General features: G+C 45.3%; 2 protein-coding genes across 3 annotated transcripts in view; both read left to right on the top strand.

Annotated features, from left to right (window-relative positions):
* Positions 1–6572, top strand: part of LOC308595630 (uncharacterized protein) — a 70444-nt gene extending 63872 nt beyond the window's left edge. Inside the window, exon 6 of the transcript XR_014012092.1 lies at positions 5901–6572. The gene's annotated coding sequence lies outside the window, so the exon portion shown is untranslated. The remainder of the gene's footprint in view (positions 1–5900) is intronic.
* LOC308595607 (uncharacterized protein) overlaps positions 1–18128 on the top strand; it is a 191814-nt gene that overhangs the window by 167342 nt on the left and 6344 nt on the right. Inside the window, exon 1 of one of the 2 annotated variants that reach the window (XM_081210054.1) lies at positions 14044–14184. The exons of the other annotated variant lie outside the window; for it this stretch is intronic. The gene's annotated coding sequence lies outside the window, so the exon portion shown is untranslated. Of the gene's footprint in view, positions 1–14043; positions 14185–18128 lie in introns of those variants that run through there. 2 annotated transcript variants of the gene reach the window in all.

The following is an 18128-nucleotide window of genomic DNA, read 5'->3' as shown; positions in this document are numbered from 1 at the left end:
AGCCGTTGCTTGAACCCCTGTTGCATGCTGACAGCTTCTGGAAGCCACAGGTGAGAACTGAGTGCAGGGTGGGGACCAAGGGTGGAAAAATTACCCCAGAAGGTGCAGGACATGTCCCCCAGCCAAGGAACTACTTATCCCAAACACCCCATGACATCTAGATTCAGGTAGGTAGCTGTGTTGATATGACGCAGTTGAAATAAAAAATTACAAAATATTCCCGTAGCACCTTAGAGACCAACTAAGTTTGTTCTAGGTATAAGCTTTTGTGTGCATGCACACTTCTTCAGATACACTGAAACAGATGTCACCAGACCTGTATATATCATGGGAGGTGGGGGTGGGGGTTTTCCTCAGAAGGGTACTCCTACTACGATCTCCCACTACCCTTCACTATAAGAGGAAGTGTGCATGCATATGAAAGCTTATACCTAAAACAAACTTAGTTGGTCCCTAAGGTGCTACTGGACTATTTTTTTATTATTTTTTTCAACTGTGTAAGACCAATATGTCTACCTACCATTAAGTACAGTTATCTCCTCGCCTTGAATATCCGGCTTTTCAGTGCCAGATTAGGATAGTCCCCTGTCAGAAGACAAGCACAGGATCAGGCAGCACATCATCATTATAAAGAACCATTGGGGTGGGTGCTTCCGCCTGGGATTCCCATGTGCCAGCTGCTTTCCTTCTGCTTCTCCTGCTCTCTCCATGCAATGTGAGTCATGTAGACAGAGGTCCATCTCCAAGAACGGGAGCTTCCCTGAGACCCATTCAGCTGATTCCAAGCACCAAGCCTTGTCACTAGTTCTCTGACTGACCCAGACCACAGCCCCTGGAAGAGATGAAGGCCTGGGTCTCCCAAAATAGTCCATATGGACCTCCTGAGGTCAGTGGGATTGTGAAGGTGATTCATGAAGATCTAGAGGTGGAAATGGGGGCAACCACTTGATTTGAAAGGCAGTCTCAGAGGACAACAGCATTCCAAGGTCATGCTGTGTTATTAAAGATGATTGAGGATTATGAAAGGTTCCTGATGCATTACTACCATTTGACATCATACCATTTGCATTTCCTAAAAATTGGGAACATGGGGAGGACATGGGAGAATATAGGAGATGTTGAAATAAGAGAATATGCTAATGGTGGTTGATGTGTCCATTTTTTCTGTGTTCTCTTTCCTGAAACCCAAACAGGATTTCATTTCTTCCCACTCTGAAAAAGGTGATGGAGGAGACAGAATTGCAGGGGACAGGGCACCCTTCGTTTCATTAGGAATAGCCATTAAAATGTGTGAAATGTGGAATATGCTTCACTGAATGAGCACACACAGTTCACATCAACGAACACAAAAAGGAATGAACCCATTTAAAGGTATGGAGTGTGGAAAGAGCTTCTCTTTCAATGCAAAACTTAGAACACACCAGCGGACTCACAGAGAGAGAAAACTTTTTAAGTGCAGGGAGTGTGGGAAGAACTTCAATCAGAGTGGACACCTCAATATACATCAACGGACTCACACAGGGGAGAAACCATTTAAATGCATGGAGTGTGGAAAGGACTTCAGTCAGAATGGACAACTTAGATCCCATCAACAGACTCACACAGGGGAGAAACCATTTAAATGTATGGAGTGTGAAAAGAGCTTTAGTCATAGTGGAAACCTTAGAAGACATCAACGGACTCACACAGGGGAGAAACCATATAAATGTATCGAGTGTGGAAAGAGCTTTAGTGAAAATGGAAGCCTTAGGAAACATCAACGTACTCACACAGGGGAGAAACCATTTAAATGTATCGAGTGTGGAAAGAGCTTTAGTGAAAATGGAAGCCTTAGGAAACATCAACGGACTCACACAGGGGAGAAACCATTTAAATGTATCGAGTGTGGAAAGAGCTTTAGTGATAGTGGAAGCCTTAGAACACATCAATGGACTCACACAGGGGAGAAACCATTTAAATGTATGGAGTGTGAAAAGAGCTTTTGTGAAAATGGAAGCCTTAGAAGACATCAACGGACTCACACAGGGGAGAAACCATATAAATGTATCGAGTGTGGAAAGAGCTTTAGTGAAAATGGAAGCCTTAGGAAACATCAACGGACTCACACAGGGGAGAAACCATTTAAATGCATGGAGTGTGGAAAGGACTTCAGTCATAATGGACACCTTAGATCCCATCAACAGACTCACACAGGGGAGAAACCATTTAAATGTATGGAGTGTGAAAAGAGCTTTAGTGAAAATGGAAGCCTTAGAACACATCAACGGACTCACACAGGGGAGAAACCATTTAAATGCATGGAGTGTGGAAAGGACTTCAGTCAGAATGGACACCTTAGATCCCATCAACAGACTCACACAGGGGAGAAACCATTTAAATGTATGGAGTGTGAAAAGAGCTTTAGTGAAAATCTATGCCTTAGAAGACATCAACGGACTCACACAGGGGAGAAACCATATAAATGTATCGAGTGTGGAAAGAGCTTTAGTGAAAATGGAAGCCTTAGGAAACATCAACGGACTCACACAGGGGAGAAACCATTTAAATGTTTCGAGTGTGGAAAGAGCTTTAGTCATAGTGGAAGCCTTAGAACACATCAACGGACTCACACAGGGGAGAAACCATTTAAATGCATGGAGTGTGGAAAGGACTTCAGTCAGAATGGACACCTTAGATCCCATCAACAGACTCACACAGGGGAGAAGCCATTTAAATGTATGGAGTGTGAAAAGAGCTTTAGTGGAAATGGAAGCCTTAGAAGACATCAACGGACTCACACAGGGGAGAAACCATATAAATGTATCGAGTGTGGAAAGAGCTTTAGTGAAAATGGAAGCCTTAGGAAACATCAACGTACTCACACAGGGGAGAAACCATTTAAATGTATCGAGTGTTAGCTTCCGGGTTAGCGCGATCGGCTAATAGCGGATTCCCTCCGAGCTCCGGAGGGAATCGGCTTGACAGGGGGCTGGGTCTTGCCATGCCGGCGACACGGGGACCCTTAAAAACCACGGGCACGGAGCCCATGGACATGGTGACTCGGCGGGCACCGTTAGCGCCCTCCCGACTCATGAAGGAGCCTTTTTAAAGGCTACGGAATGGATGCCGGGGTGCGGCGTGGTGCTGTGAGTCTACTGCTTCCCCTGCCGAGCGAAGCCGCATGCCATTTGTCGGAGAGCGCTGACTTCTTCCTGCTAAAATTTGGACTTAAAATCAAGAACAACAACCCGTGAGTAATTTGGAAATTGGATTACAAATAATTCGGTTTTGGATTTGGTACGAGCGGGGGAGGTGAAAAAAAAAGGGAAGTCCGTCTCCCCCCTATTGTCAACAGTTTAAAGCAAGGATCTGTCAACTAAGGTTGCGAGAAGAATTGTTGTGATTGGATAAAAAATATAAATTCCACGGATTTAAAGGACTAAGCTAATGTGCTGGAGGACAAGAGTTCATTTGTTTGGATTAAGTACCACTTTTCTCAAGCCTGGGAGTAACCCGTGAAAAGAGCCTGCTGAGGATCTACAGAAAACTTTTGACAGCTGTCAAATTAGCTGTCAAAGTTGGGAAAAACCGAAAGCTTAAATTTTAACCGGTTATATTGTTACAAAATATTGAAAGTAAAGAAAGACTGATACAAATAAATCTGACTTTTGGATCGGAAGAGAAAAGAATACTAAGTAACCAGAATCCCTCTAGAGGGGATTCTTGGACATTACAAGAATGGAACTAGGTCGGGAAATACGAGCTGACTTGCAAGAGCTTATCTTTCTCGTGGGAAAGCTGCGAGAGATGAGCGAGCAAGGCCATGTTTTGTCTACAAGCCCCACAAAACCGAAGTTAACAGAAAATATACCTACTGAGTTGGAAAGGGACTTGATGCTCAAAACACAGGCAGCTGGACAAGAAATGAAATCAAAGATTGAAGAGGAGGAAAAGACACCTGCTGAACAGGAGGAGCAGAAAGAAGGGGTGGCTGAAATGTTACAGAAGACAAAAGAGAGCCGGAGATCTGCCAAGATGAACTCTAATTCGACCAAGGTGAAAGCTGGACTATTTGGGACATATAGACTTAAGAAACAGAGCTGGAGCTCCACCTTTAAACAAGTAGGCCTGGCTGGAAGAAACATGGTCAGCACTGAGAAGGTACCTCTTCGACCTTGGATATTTAGTATGAGAGACCTCCAAAGAAGCCGGCTGAAAGGGACTGAGAGAGATTTGAGAGCCTCAGACGTAAGGTCACCAGGCTAAAAAGATGGACTAGCTGGACTTTGGTTTGGGACTGAAACTGGGGAGAGAAGGGTGGGGTTTAGAAGTCCATAGGCGGTCTGATTCTTACTTTGCAGTGTAAAAATTATATGTTCTTTATTATTATAAGAATGGGGAATCCGTGGATGGGAACTAGGGACAGCCTTAGGAAAGGTATCTCTTTTTATGTTTTTATATCTCTTTTCTCTTTTTTCATATATGATTAAGGTATATATTTTAAAAATTGCTAAATAAACTAAATTAAGGATAATAATGAACTAAGGTTTAAACCTACTATAAAGAATTATATTAACAAATTATGGTTAAGTAAATTAACAAATTATGGTTAGGACACTAAGGATAAAAACTTGTTTGAACAAACAACTGGAGTTGGAATACAATAAGGGGAGGCGTGGGGAAGTCATGAAAAGAAGTTATTGAAAATGAGACCTAAAAGGTGGAATTTTTTTGTTGTTTTTTTGTGTTTTCTTTTGTTTTTCTGTTTTTTTTTGTAACCTTTTGAAACTTTAATAAAGATTATTTTAAAAAAATGTATCGAGTGTGGAAAGAGCTTTAGTGAAAATGGAAGCCTTAGGAAACATCAACGTACTCACACAGGGGAGAAACCATATAAATGTATCGAGTGTGGAAAGAGCTTTAGTGAAAATGGAAGCCTTAAAAAACATCAATGGACTCACACAGGGGAGAAACCATTTAAATGTATCGAGTGTGGTAAGAGCTTCTGTCAGAGTCAAAATCAACAGATTCACGGACCGGACAGGAAGAACTTTAAGAGTTGAAACCCCTCAAACCATCAACAAACTCAAAGAGGAGAAGCAGTTTAAATGAAAAGACTGCAAACAGTGCTTTATTTATAACGGAGTATTTAAAGTACAGGGATTCGAGTGGCGCTGTGGGTTAAACCATAGACCCTAGGACTTGCCAATCAGAAGGTCGGCGGTTCGAATTCCTGTGACGGGGTGAGCTCCCGTTGCTCGGTCCCTGCTCCTGCCAACCTAGCAGTTCAAAAGCACGTCAAAGTGCAAGTAGATAAGTAGGTACTGCTCCGGCGGGAAGGTAAACGGTGTTTCCGTGCACTGCTCTGGTTCGCCAGAAGCGGCTTAGTCATGGCCATATGACCGGAAGCTGTCCCCTGGCTCCCTCAGCCAATAAAGCGAGATGAGCGCCGCAACCCCAGAGTTGGTCACGACTGGACCTAATGGTCAGGGGTCCCTTTACCTTTACCTTTATTTAAGGTATATCCAGGGACTCTCACATGGGAGAACCCATTTAGATGTATGGAGTGTGGGATGTCTTCCTCTCAGAGTCCACTCTGAGCATTGAACTCAGCAGGAAATCATTCCTAAAAGCATGAGGTATATGCAAACTTCTGGTGTTTATATGTAGAACTGTATAATAATGAAATAATGAAGGCAACATCTCAGAATAGTGAGCATAATTTTATATGTAAAGTACCTTTGGTTTATGCACCAAACTCTCTCACCCCCCCCCAACCACATGATCTCCAAGCACTGCTTCTTCACCAGAATTTCATCGCTGCCTCCTGCCCTGCGCGTTCTGAAGAAAACTTGAAATACTGAAATTGAATGGGAGATGTCCCCCCAAGCCTAATTTCAAGAGGGGGAAGGAGGCTGCAGGTACCAGGGAAATCTCCTGGGGGGCCCATCTTCACTCATGAACCCCATGGGGCAACCCCAGAGCTCCTGCTCATTCTGGGGTTTGAGGAAGCTAGCATTTTTCCATAGTCCCAGAAGTTTTTATTCAATCATGCTACTCGGGAGTTTTCCTACCAGAGGACCACAGTGTTGTGGCTGCTGTTGTTGTCATGGACTGGCTGGTGGGGGAGGGGAGGCACTAGCTGGGGGACCCACAAGGGAAGAAGGCTCAGAGCCCAGGGACTGGTGGTGGGATGGCAATGAGCAGATAGAGGGAGAAAGGGGAGCAGACCGGGAGGGGAGGTGTTGCAAGCTGAGGAGGAAACTGGGTTAGGTGAGCGGGAAGAGTCTGGGGCAGAGAGCAGTTCAGGCTCAGAGGTAGGAGAGGAGGGGGCCAGGAGACCCAGAGGAGGCCGGCTGCTGAAGCATCCAGGGAGACCCCCCCTCCTGCTGCAACTAGCACATGCCTTTGCGTCTGGCGGTTAGAACTCTTAGAATGTGGGGATCCCAATTTTCAACCAAATCCAAAACAAAAACAAAACCCCCCTAGCCTTTTCCCAGGTCTTTCCTGTCCTGACTGTTGTTCGTCTTCTCTACGAAGGACTCTACAAAGTCCTTCTCCCTCTTTTTCCCATGGGGTCCCACCAACCTTTTCTGCTTCTTACACTCTAGGGAAAAGAGTCCCTTTCCTTTTTTAAAAAAAAAAGATATTTATTGAAAGTTTTTAAGATATAACAAAAAAAAGAAAAATAAACATACAAAATAAAAAAACAGTTAAAAACACACATTAATTATCAGTAACATAAGTTCCGTACACTTATTTCCTCGGACCTCCTCATACCTCCCTTCTTTGTATTCCAGTTCGATTTGTTAGTTCAGCAAATCCTTACCATTAAACTTTTACCCATTTGTGAAACCTTTTTTTTTATATATATCTCTTAAAGCATTACAGCTGGAAACTGCTTAGTTTCTATCCAACATCCTTCTAACATTCATTAATTTTACAATATTTCTGTAAATAGTCTTTAAATTTCTCCCAGTCTTCTTTCAACGACTCCTCTCCCTGGTCTCGGATTCTGCCAGTCATTTCCACCAATTCCATGTAGTCAATCACCTTCATCTGCCATTCTTCCAGGGTGGGTAGATCTTGTGTCTTCCAATACTTTGCAATGAGTATTCTTGCTGCTGTTGTTGCATACATAAAAAATGTTCTGTCCTTCTTTGGCACCAATTGGCCGACCATGCCCAGGAGAAAGGCCTCTGGTTTCTTCAGAAAGGTATATTTCAATACCTTTTTCAATTCATTATATATCATTTCCCAGAAAGCCTTAATCTTTGGGCACTGTTAGGATATTTCCGTTCCACCTTAAAAGGGAGCAGGCTTTGGGAGTCACAGAGTCTGCGCATGTCCTGTTCACAGGATGTTTATGTTCTGCTGTTGTTCCTTTCGTTTTTGCCAGTTGGCCAGAGATGCTGACACAGAACGGTCATGTTTTCTTTTGTTCTGTTCTACGCTAAATAAAGTCTGTAAATTATGCTCTTCTGCGGTGCAAGCTTTCGGCTGTGTTTCTGCTGATAAACAGTGTACACAAGCCTGGAATGTGGCAATCCGTTTCTGAGGCTTCGTGTCGCTAACTGCTGGATCTGCCTGTCTACGGGAGATTGATGGACGTCCGGCAATCGGCTTGGGGCCATGATGGACTATATCTCCCTGGCAGTTTCCCAACAACAAGGGTTTCGGGCCCAGATTCACAGCACCTACAGGAGAGTAAATGCTGCAACAGACTGCATCAGAGAGGTATGTTGTGGGGAAAGCGAAAGAAAGGGACGCTTTTCTGTTTTACCTCGGCAAGGAGCCTTTGATCTCCTGAAGGCTTAATTGGCCTGGGAGCTGCGCCAAAGAGGCTTCGTGATTAATGGCTGCCAAGATAAGGAGTCTCTGAAGTTTATAAAAGGCTCACGGCTCAAATAAAAGCTGGAATGGAGTTTTCCCAAGCTTCTGAAAATGCTGACTGTCCTAAGTTGCATGGGCAGAATTATGAAACCTGGGCAAAATGGTGTGAAAGTTTGCTGCGTCAGTTTAGGGTGTGGCATACCGTGAGTGAGGCCCCCCCGGTTCCTCTGACAGAGAGATGGAAAGCCGCTGATTCGAAGGCGATAGATATAATAGTCTTATCCGTATCTCTTGAGGAAATTAAGACGCTGGCTGGCAACACCACTGCACATGGGATGTGGAATGCTTTGATGAAAGCTCACAAGTCAGTAATCCCAGCCCAGAGTTTGACTGCATCGGAGGTCCTAGCTGTTTCCCAGAATGCGAGTGAATGCAGGGATGCTGAGGGCACCGGTTGCAAGCTGCAGGGGGAGCTGACCGTCACGTCATCCCAGGCAGCATTCCAGCCTCCAGGGGGAGCCAAGGAGTCGGCAGCTGAGAGCTCTGGTTCTCGTGAGAACCAAGGTCAACGCCTTTGCAGAGGCCGGAAAGGCAAAGGTAAACAGAGGCAGACGCAGACGCCTGCAGATGGCCAGGAGCAGAGGGAGGGTGAAGAGCCCGCGCCAGGGAAAAACAAAGCGTTGTTTGCTGGCACTGCTTCACCAAAGGCTAAAGGCACGTCTGCTGACCAGAAGCAGGGGGGCAAGCTGCAAAAGCCCACGCCAGTGGAAAGCAAGGTTTTGCTTGCTGGCACAGCTTCACCAAAGGCTAGAGGCACGTCAGCTGGCCAGGAGCAGCAGGGGGGCAAGCTGCAAAAGCCCACACCGGTGCAAAACAAGGGTTTGCTTGCTGTAAAGACTGCTCCAACAGCCAAAGGCAGCTTTGTTGTTGATTCAGGCTGTACCCGCCACATCTCGAAGGATCGGCACCTCTTTATCTCCTTCAAGCCTCAGGAAGGTGAGATCCACCTGGCTGATGGAAAGATGTTGCAAATCGCAGGAGAAGGGACTGTGAAACTTGCAAGTTTGCACACAACCATCAGCGGTGTACTTTATGTTCCAGGCGCTGCAAGTAATTTGCTGAGCGTCCCAATATTCCAATGTATTAATAATATGTCTTACATTATCTTTTAATTGCCTGCCTGGTAAAAAACCTCCTTGGTCTTTATGAATTAGCTCATTTAATATTATTTTCGATCTGTTTGCCATAATGTCCGCAAATAGTTTGTAATCATTATTTAACAGTGATATTGGTCTAAAATTCTTAACGCTCAAATGATCTGTGTCTTGTTTGGGGATCAACATTATATATGCCTCCTTCCAGGAATTTGGTATTTTTCCTCCTTGTAGAATAGAGTTCATTACTTCACAGAGAACCGGTATCAACTGTTCACTCAGTGTTTTGTAATACTTTGAGGTAAGCCCATCCGGTCCTGGGGCTTTACCTTGTTTCATCCTCTTGATGGACCTTTGGATTTCCTGTTTTGTTATTGGGGCATTTAGTTGTTCTCTTTCTTCTTTATGTGTTTCCAAGTATCTCTTTATTTTATTTATGTCTTCCTTTTCTTTCCTGTAAAGTTCCTTATAGAATCCTTGGAAGGCTCTTCTTATTTCTTTTGGGTCTTCCGTCAATTGTTCTCCTATCCTAATTTTATTAATTAATTATTTTATTAATTATATTTTGACTTTGACGTTTTCTTAGTTGCCATGCCAGTAGCTTCCCAGTTTTCTTGGCTGATTCAAAATACTTCTGTTTCATTTGTTTTAATTTCCATTCCACTTCTTGGTTCACCAACATGGAGAACTGAGTTTGTAACATTTTAATAGTCTGTTTAATTTGTTCATCTTTTGGTTTTGTTACCAATTTTTTCTCATTTTCCGTGAGTTGAGTCACGATTACAAGATTAATTTATGGCAGGCCTGTGGCTGAAAATAAACTACCAAAAAAACTAAATTACTGACAAAAACCCTCACAATGGAAGGGAAAAAAAGAACTTCAAGAAAGAAACAGGCCTGGGTATTAAAAATAAGGTTAAATACCTAAGGATCTGGATTTCAAATAAAAGTTTAAATTTATATGAGGATAATTCTAGTAAAGTATGGAAAGAAATTTTTAAAAATATGGAAACCTGGACCAAACTCTCACTCTGGGGAAGAGTCTCGGTTGTGAAAATGAATATCCTCCCCAACATGATTTTCTTATTCCAAACAATACCCATTTTAGGAGAAATGAATTGTTTTAGGGAGTGGAAAAGGGAAATATCTAGATTCATATGGAGTGAAAAGAAACCGATAATTGTGTTGTTGTTTAGTTGTTTAGTCGTGTCCGCCTCTTCGTGACCCCCTGGACCAGAGCACGCCAGGCACTCCTGTCTTCCACTGCCTCCCTCATGCTGGTAGCTTCGAGAACACTGTCCAACCATCTCGTCCTCTGTCGTCCCCTTCTCCTTGTGCCCTCCATCTTTCCCAACATCAGGGTCTTTTCCAGGGAGTCTTCTCTTCTCATGAGGTGGCCAAAGTCTTGGAGCCTCAGCTTCAGGACCTGTCATTCCAGTGAGCACTCAGGGCTGATTTCCTTCAGAATGGAGAGGTTTGATCTTCTTGCCGTCCATCGGACTCTCAAGAGTCTCCTCCAGCACCAGAATTCAAAAGCATCCATTCTTCGGCGATCAGCTTTCTTTATGGTCCAGCTCTCACTTCCATACATTACTACTGGGGGGAAACTGAGAATTAAACACCAGTTATTAACAGATAAAAATGAGATAGGAGGTTTTTCATTGCCAGATTTGGAATTTTACCATGTGGTGGCAGGATTGGTTTGGATAAAAGACTGGATTACACTAAAAGATACAGACCTATTAGACTTGGAAGGTCACGAGAATCAGTCTGGATGGCACGCTTCTTTAATATACGGAAAAGTGAAGGTCCACAGGGGATTTTTGAGCCATGTGATAAGAAAATCATGATATAAAATCTGGAATAAATATAAAGGAATACTTGAGCCAAAAATACCCTTGTGGACATCACCAAGAGAAGCCAGGGCAGTAAGAAAAAGAAATATGAAAGCAGATTGGCCTACGTTAGGATTAATCCTAGAAATAGATAAAGACAAGCCTACATTGAAAAAATAGGATTAAATTAAAAATCGCCGTCCTAACGGATTGGTTACAATATTTTCAGTTACACCAAAGATTGGCCATGGATTTAAAACAAGGAATTGCAAAAGAAACATATAAATTTGAAAGAGAATTAATTTTTATGAAAGGAAAAAATATTTCAAAAATCTATGATTACCTTTTGGAATGGGAAAGAAGAACCAGTCAAGGCAGTTATGGTGAAACAGGCACAGGATTTTGGATACAACATATATATATATGGATAAGTGGGAGAGACTGCGGAAGGTATTAAATTCACAGCATGCTATAACCTTAGGGAGAACATCATGAAGATGTTCTATAGATGGCGTCGTACCCCCTTGAAACTAGTGAAAATGTATAACGGAGGGTAACCGGCTTGCTGGAGATGTAAAATAGATGTGGAGTCATACATGTGGTGGACTTGTGCAATCATTAGGCAATTATGGGATAACTCTTGAGTTCAAGAAATTATTCAGACTCACTTATTACAAAACCCAGAGATCTTTCTTTTAGGCATATTACCATTAGAAATTAAAAAAGAAATAAGACCACTGTTCATGTATGTCACCACAGCAGCAAGAATTCTTGTGGCGATGAAATGGAAAATAATACTGATAATTACAGATTGTCAGATACTCATGTTAGAATATTTACAACTAGCAAAACTGACGGGAAGAGTTGGAGGAGTACTGAACCGGAAAATACTTGGAGAATGGAGAATATTTAAGGATTATATAAGATCATATTGTACCAACCACACCATATTAGCAGAACTTGAGTGATACTTGTAAACACAACAAATACTGTTTGTGGAGTAAACCGGAACAATATTAACGAATATTTTCTTCTTTCCTTTTTTTCTTCATTGTTTTTTCTTTAATCTTCTTTTTGCAGTATGAGATTGTAAATTCTTTGTATATGTTTGTAATTTAAATCAATAAAGATTATTTAAATAAATAAATATGAGGCTGGCCTGATCAAGCGTTGCTTCCTCTGGTTGGCCCCGCTGGAACTCCACTTCTTTCCAGACCCTGGGGTCACTAGAGGACTGGTGGCTCCTCCTGGCAAATGGCCTGCTGCGCACTGGATCACCAGTCCTTCCTTGCCCCCAGAATCCGGCCAACCGAAGGTCCCATCTGGGGTGCCATCTGTTGTAAATAAAGCTGCCCTTCTTCCCTTATGGGGGACACAAGAGCCCTTTACAGAGTCCCTTGTAAGCTCTTCATCGGTAGGAGGAAATAACAGAGGCAACCAGAGACTATTGAGAAGCAAAGCAGCTCATAAGCCTGATCTTTATTGATCTGTTGCAACAGGGTGGTCCCCTGAGGAGGACCCCGAACCAAGGTGTGCCAGCCCTTATATAGACATTTTAAATTCCCTGCCCTGGAGCTCCAGACCATCCCTCCATACATCACAGAGGGGTGTAACCCCAGACCACCCCCCACAAACATCATACCTGCATCACAGAAAAGGTGGTCTGCAACAGAAATGTGAATGTTGTCATTTTTCCTGTCTGCCAGGTTATCTGGTAATGCCTTATCTGATTCCCTTTCCTGGTAGTCTGGCCATTCCTTTGAGATGGTGATTTCCCAATTCCTGAGACAATGGGAAGGTTCCCTCACCCCCTCCCTCCTTGCAGAGAAAACATTTGGTCAGTTTGGGAGTCAAAATGATTTCAGGTCGGTCTTCCTGTGCTTCTCCAGACATGTGGTCCACATATCTATGTATGTGCTTGGTTGGTACATTTATGAACATTTATTATATATATAAGACTTTAATTTGTTTATTACAGGATTCATCCAGTGCAGCCTTTTGCATGATGAATTCTGCATCTACGTTAAATAAGCAGGGAGACAATATACAGCCTTGTCATACTCCTTTCCCAATTTGGAACCAATCAGTTGTTCCATATCCAGTTCTAACTGTAGCTTCTTGTCCCACATAGAGATTTCTCAGGAGACAGATGAGGTGATCAGGCACTCCCATTTCTTTAAGAACTTGCCATAGTTTGCTGTGGTCGACACAGTCAAAGGCTTTTGCATAGTCAATGAAGCAGAAGTAGATGTCTTTCTGGAACTCTCTAGCTTTCTCCATAATCCAGCGCATGTTTGCAATTTGGTCTCTGGTTCCTCTGCCTCTTCTAAATCCAGCTTGCACTTCTGGGAGTTCTCAGTCCACATACTGCTTAAGCCTGCCTTGTAGCATTTTAAGCATAACTTTGCTAGTGTGTGAAATGAGTGCAATTGTACGGTAGTTGGAGCATTCTTTGGCACTGCCCTTCTTTGGGACTGGGAATCATGTGTTGCAGGACCCCCCCCATCATTCAGTTTGTACAAACACGACATACACACAATGCTTCTGTTATAAATTCATAGAAAATCAGCCGTACATCAGATCTGCACCGTTCCACTTTTATCTTACACCATGAGGGAAGGACTATCAAAGGGGGGAGACGTGACACAAGGCAGCCATAATCCCCCAAGCATACCAACACGTCCGTAACGTCCGCAGATTTCTCCGTTAACACGTGGTATCCACTTCTTGCTACAATTGTATGGGCTGCTTTGCTGAGCCTCTTGGCTGTTGTGCATGGACGGTGCCTGTGTCCACGGTCATTGTCCTGGCCTTAGTCAGAGGCTGGGGTGGGGAGCTGGGATTTGGGGGGAGTCGTTTAACTGCCCCCCATTCCTGGTTTGAACAGCGCCAAGACCTAAAACACGGATGGATCTAAGTCCATGGGGTGGGGGAGGGGAGCATTTTGCAATGTAAACCTTGTAGGCGGGACGGGACCCACTTTGCAGCTGGATCTCCGGGATCAGCCCCTCCCCCGCTCTCCAATCCATTAAAGGAAGGGAGGAAAACCTTCCTCTCCTCCCCACCCCACTCAAACGTTCCCTCCCCTCCCTGCACATCCTCCTCTCAACCTGCCCCCACCATCCCAAATCCCACCCCCAATACATTGCTCCTCCTCCTCCAATCCGGCTCTTCTGTTCCTGGAATGGGGGGGGGGGTGTGATCCCACTCCCAAACTGCCTGCTTCTCCCGCAAGTGGCTCTTCTGCGCCGGATTGCTGCTCTGCCCCGTAGCTCTAGGGGGGCGCGCGTTCTCAAAGGGGAGGAGGGGCGGCAGGTAAATCCCCACCCACCCACGTGGACGTTGCACGAAAGGAAAGGAGGATCGGGAGCGAGGACAAAGAGGTAAAGGGGTCGGAGGGAGGGAGGAGAAAAGGACCCAGAGACCCCCTCCAGCTCCCCAAGCGCCTTCCGTGGGGCCTGGATCCCGGCACGCGTGCTGCGAAGGGGCGGAAATGGGGCGCCCACCCACGAGGACTCCCTGGGGCGCGGAGAAGCGGGCCAGGAAAGGGTTAAGGGGTGCGGGAGGCGCCTGGATAGAGACCCCCCCCCTGTCCCTCCCCGGCTCGTCTTGGGGGGCGCATTAGGGACGGAGAGATGGGTCGCGCATGGCGAGGGATGAGCCGGGCCAAGGGGGCGTCTGGGTGCAGGGGAGACTCAGGGAAAGAGAGGGGGTCATGGAAGTGGGAGGAGAAGGGAGGGGGCACCCCCGGGTCACGGAAACGCAGCAATGGGGGGGGGGAGGAAGACCAGTCTTTGGGGAGACATCTCCATCGTGCGCCCACGAGGAATCTCCGAAGGGGCCGCCTTGGCTTCTCCCTCCCACCCAGGAATGCCCCCCCTTCAAGGCAACCAGAGAGGGATCCCTGGAAAGTGGGGGTCCTGTCCCCCCACCCTTCCTTCCTGCAACCTCCATCCTCTTCCCACCCCATAAGCCCCTGCCCTGTCCAGACGCAGCGATTCTGCCCAGTCCATTCCTTGGTCCCCTGGAGAGAAGAGGAAATCCAGAAGGGAAGAGGGGAGGGGGGAGGCCTTCTCAGAAGCGGCTCTTGGTTTCCGCAATCCCACCCAGGAAGCAGCCAGAAACCTTTCCCTCTCTCTCAGGCTTCCATCTTTAATTGTCTTTTCCACTGAGGATGAGGATAATGTACACCTGTCATCAGAAACGGGGGTGCAGAGTCCATGGAATGGCTCTCAGGATTGATATAGAAGCTGCACCTCAAAAGCATTTCTGTTCCTCTGATTCTTTGTAGCCAATGTCAGAGTGACTGACAAGCTGAGATACAATCCTTCATCATCCGATGACAGCGACTGCATGAATCTTCCCAGTCAAAGGACCCATTTTCATGATAGACAGTGCCTGTGGCTGGAGGCTCTACACACCGGGTGTGCCTGTGCAGGCCAAAGACTGCCAGTATTAGCACAGGTGAGGTGTGTGACCTTCCCAAATTTACAGAATGTATGTGAATGCGCGTTCATGGGTGGGATTATAGTTTATGGCAACCCTGTGATTTTGTCCACCCATAACATTTCTTGAGCTAATATTGCAGTACAAATTCCAAAAAAACTACAAAAAATCACAAGATGATAAGAATGATTGTAGCATTTATACAATGTAGTCCATCTGCATATGTATATGTAGTCCATTTGGTTGGGCTTCCCCAGCCACTCTGGGCAGCTTCCAGTACACATAAAAAACAGGAAAACATCAAACATTATAAACTTCCTGACACAGGGCTGCCTTCTGCTATCTTCTAAATGTCAGATAGTTGTTCATTTCCTTGACCTCTGAAGGGAGGGCGTTTCACAGGGCGGGCGCCACCACCGAGAAGGCCCTCTGCCTGGTTCCCTGTACCCTCACTTCTTTCAGGGAGGGAACCAGCAGAAGACCCTCAGAGGAGGACCTCAGTGTTCAGACTGAAGGATGGGGGGTGGAGACGCTCCTTCAGGTCTACAGGGCCGAGGCAGTTTAGGGATTTAGGTCACAGATCTTGCTCCTCCATAACAATCTCCAAGACCGACATATAGTTAGCAGTGTAGGAAAAAACACTCAGAGGCAGCAAAAAAAAAAACCATTCAGCAGATAAATTTAGTACTGAAGGCAAAGAATCATAACAATCCAAAAACTGAATTTACAGTAAAACATAGCATACCAAAACAGCACTCAAGTAAGAAAGACACAGGCAGAGTAGAGAATAGCAGAATAGGAAGCGGGACCAGGCGCCTTTCAATACTGCGATTTATAAACAATTCAGTGTCCGAGTAGCCTTGGGACTGGATACCAAGCCTGGCTCACCCCAGTTTAAACCAGCTTCTTCTGGTTCCCAGAAACAAGGAAGGTTCAGCATAACCTCATAACAACTGATCCCACCACCTGCTCTCAGCAGAAAGGAAACTCCCTGATCAGGTAAAATGTTCCAGCTAGAGAAAACACCACTTTGAATCACACAGAGTAAAACCACCAGAACCTTCTTGAACCAATAGACTAGGAATGATCTCTATATGTCAGATCAATACTTTTGTTGCCTGAAAGATGCAACCATGACAATTTAAAAATCAGCAAAAGCAGTTTGAATTGTGCTCCGAAATGCACTGAGAGTGAGTGAAGATCCTTTAGGACAGTGTTACAAGGTTGAACTTTTCATTAAGTACAGTTATCCCTTTGCCTTGAATATCCAGCTTTGTCAGTGCCAGATTAGGATAGTCCTGTGTCAGAAGACAGGCACGAGATCAGGCAGCACATCATTATTATAAGGAACCATTGGGGTGGGTGTTTCCGCCTGGGATTCCCATTTGCCAGCTGCTTTCCTTCCGCTTCTCCTGCTCTCTCCATGCAATGCGAGGCATATAGACAGAGGTCCATCTCCCAGAACAGGAGCTTCCCTGGGCACCCATTCAGCTGACCCCAAGCACCAAGCCTTGTCACTAGTTCTCTGACTGACCCAGACCACAGTCCCTGGACAAGATATAGACTGTGCAGGTGATTCATAAAGATCTAGAGGTGGATGAAGGATTATGATGCAGAGGATGGGGAATGTCCAAAGGAACGATGGACCAGAGAAAGAGAGGGCCTGCATGGACAGAGAGCAGCTGCCTTTCCTGTGAGGAAACAATTGATTTGAAAAGGCTGTATTCCAAGATCATGCTGTGCTATTAACGATGATTGAGGATTATGAAAGGTTGCTGCTGCATTACTATCATTTGATGACATTGCTTTTTCATTTGCTGTGCGTAAGAGGGGGTGGGGTGGGGTGGGTGTTTAGTTGGGTGCGGGAATTTGTTTAATTTAATTTAATTATGGTGTGTTTGTAACACTCTCTTTTTTTGTTTGTTTTATTGTTTTGTTAGTTTGTTTGTTGTATTGGTTTTAATTTGATTTTAAGGGGAGGGGTCAGGGCTGCCTGGGAGTGGGTCCCAACAAACAAAATGGCTGGGGCAAGTTCCACAGGGGGGGATGTACTGGGACAACCAACCTCAGTGATCACGGGTAGGAGGAGGAGTTATGCTAAGACCAGACCACGTCATTACTGAGGAAGCGGGCTTAGTCATTGTTTGAGGACTATCCCTGCCTCCAGGTCTGGTCTTGACCGGACGGGATACTGGAATCAGCAAAGGGATACCCACACAACCTGAAGGTGCTGCTGTGCAATGCCAGGTCAATGATCCATAAAACCATTGTGATCCATGACTTGATCGTGGATGGAGGACTTGACCTGGCATGTGTAACAGAGGCTTGGTTGGATGAAGCAGATGGGCCTGTCCTTGCTGCTGCTTGTCCACCAGGTTTCACTTACACACAGCAACCCAGGTCATGTGGGCGGGGAGGGGGGTTTGCAGTGATTTTTAGGAAGTCATTAGTTTGCAGCAGGCGTCCTATTGGGAAGACCCAGTTCTCTGAGTGCATGTTCTGGAAGTTGGGCAATAGGGGCAGTACAGGATTCCTTTTGGTGTACTGACCCCCCCCCCCCGCTTCACCAAGGATTCCCTGCCCGAGCTGCTTCAGGTCATGGTGGATGTTCTCCTGGAGACACCTAGTTTGGTTGTCCTAGGGGATTTTAACATCCATGCCGACACGACCTTACAATGGGCCGCTCGGGACTTCATGGAAAGCATGGCCTCCATGGGGCTGTCCCTAAATAAGTCTGGCCCAACCCATAGCCGCGGACATGCCTTGGACCTGGTGTTCACCTCTATGGATGTTGGTGATCTGACACTAAGTAAAAGCAAAACAAAAGAAGTGCCATTCTCAGATCACTTCCTGGTGCAGCTGGACTTCTCCGCGACCCTTC

This window comes from Podarcis bocagei (genome assembly GCF_964188305.1).
Source record: "Podarcis bocagei genome assembly, chromosome: 10".
Taxonomy (NCBI): Eukaryota; Metazoa; Chordata; class Lepidosauria; order Squamata; family Lacertidae; genus Podarcis; species Podarcis bocagei.
The sequence above is the reverse complement of the archived record's forward strand: the minus strand, read 5'-3'. Positions and strand labels throughout refer to the sequence as shown.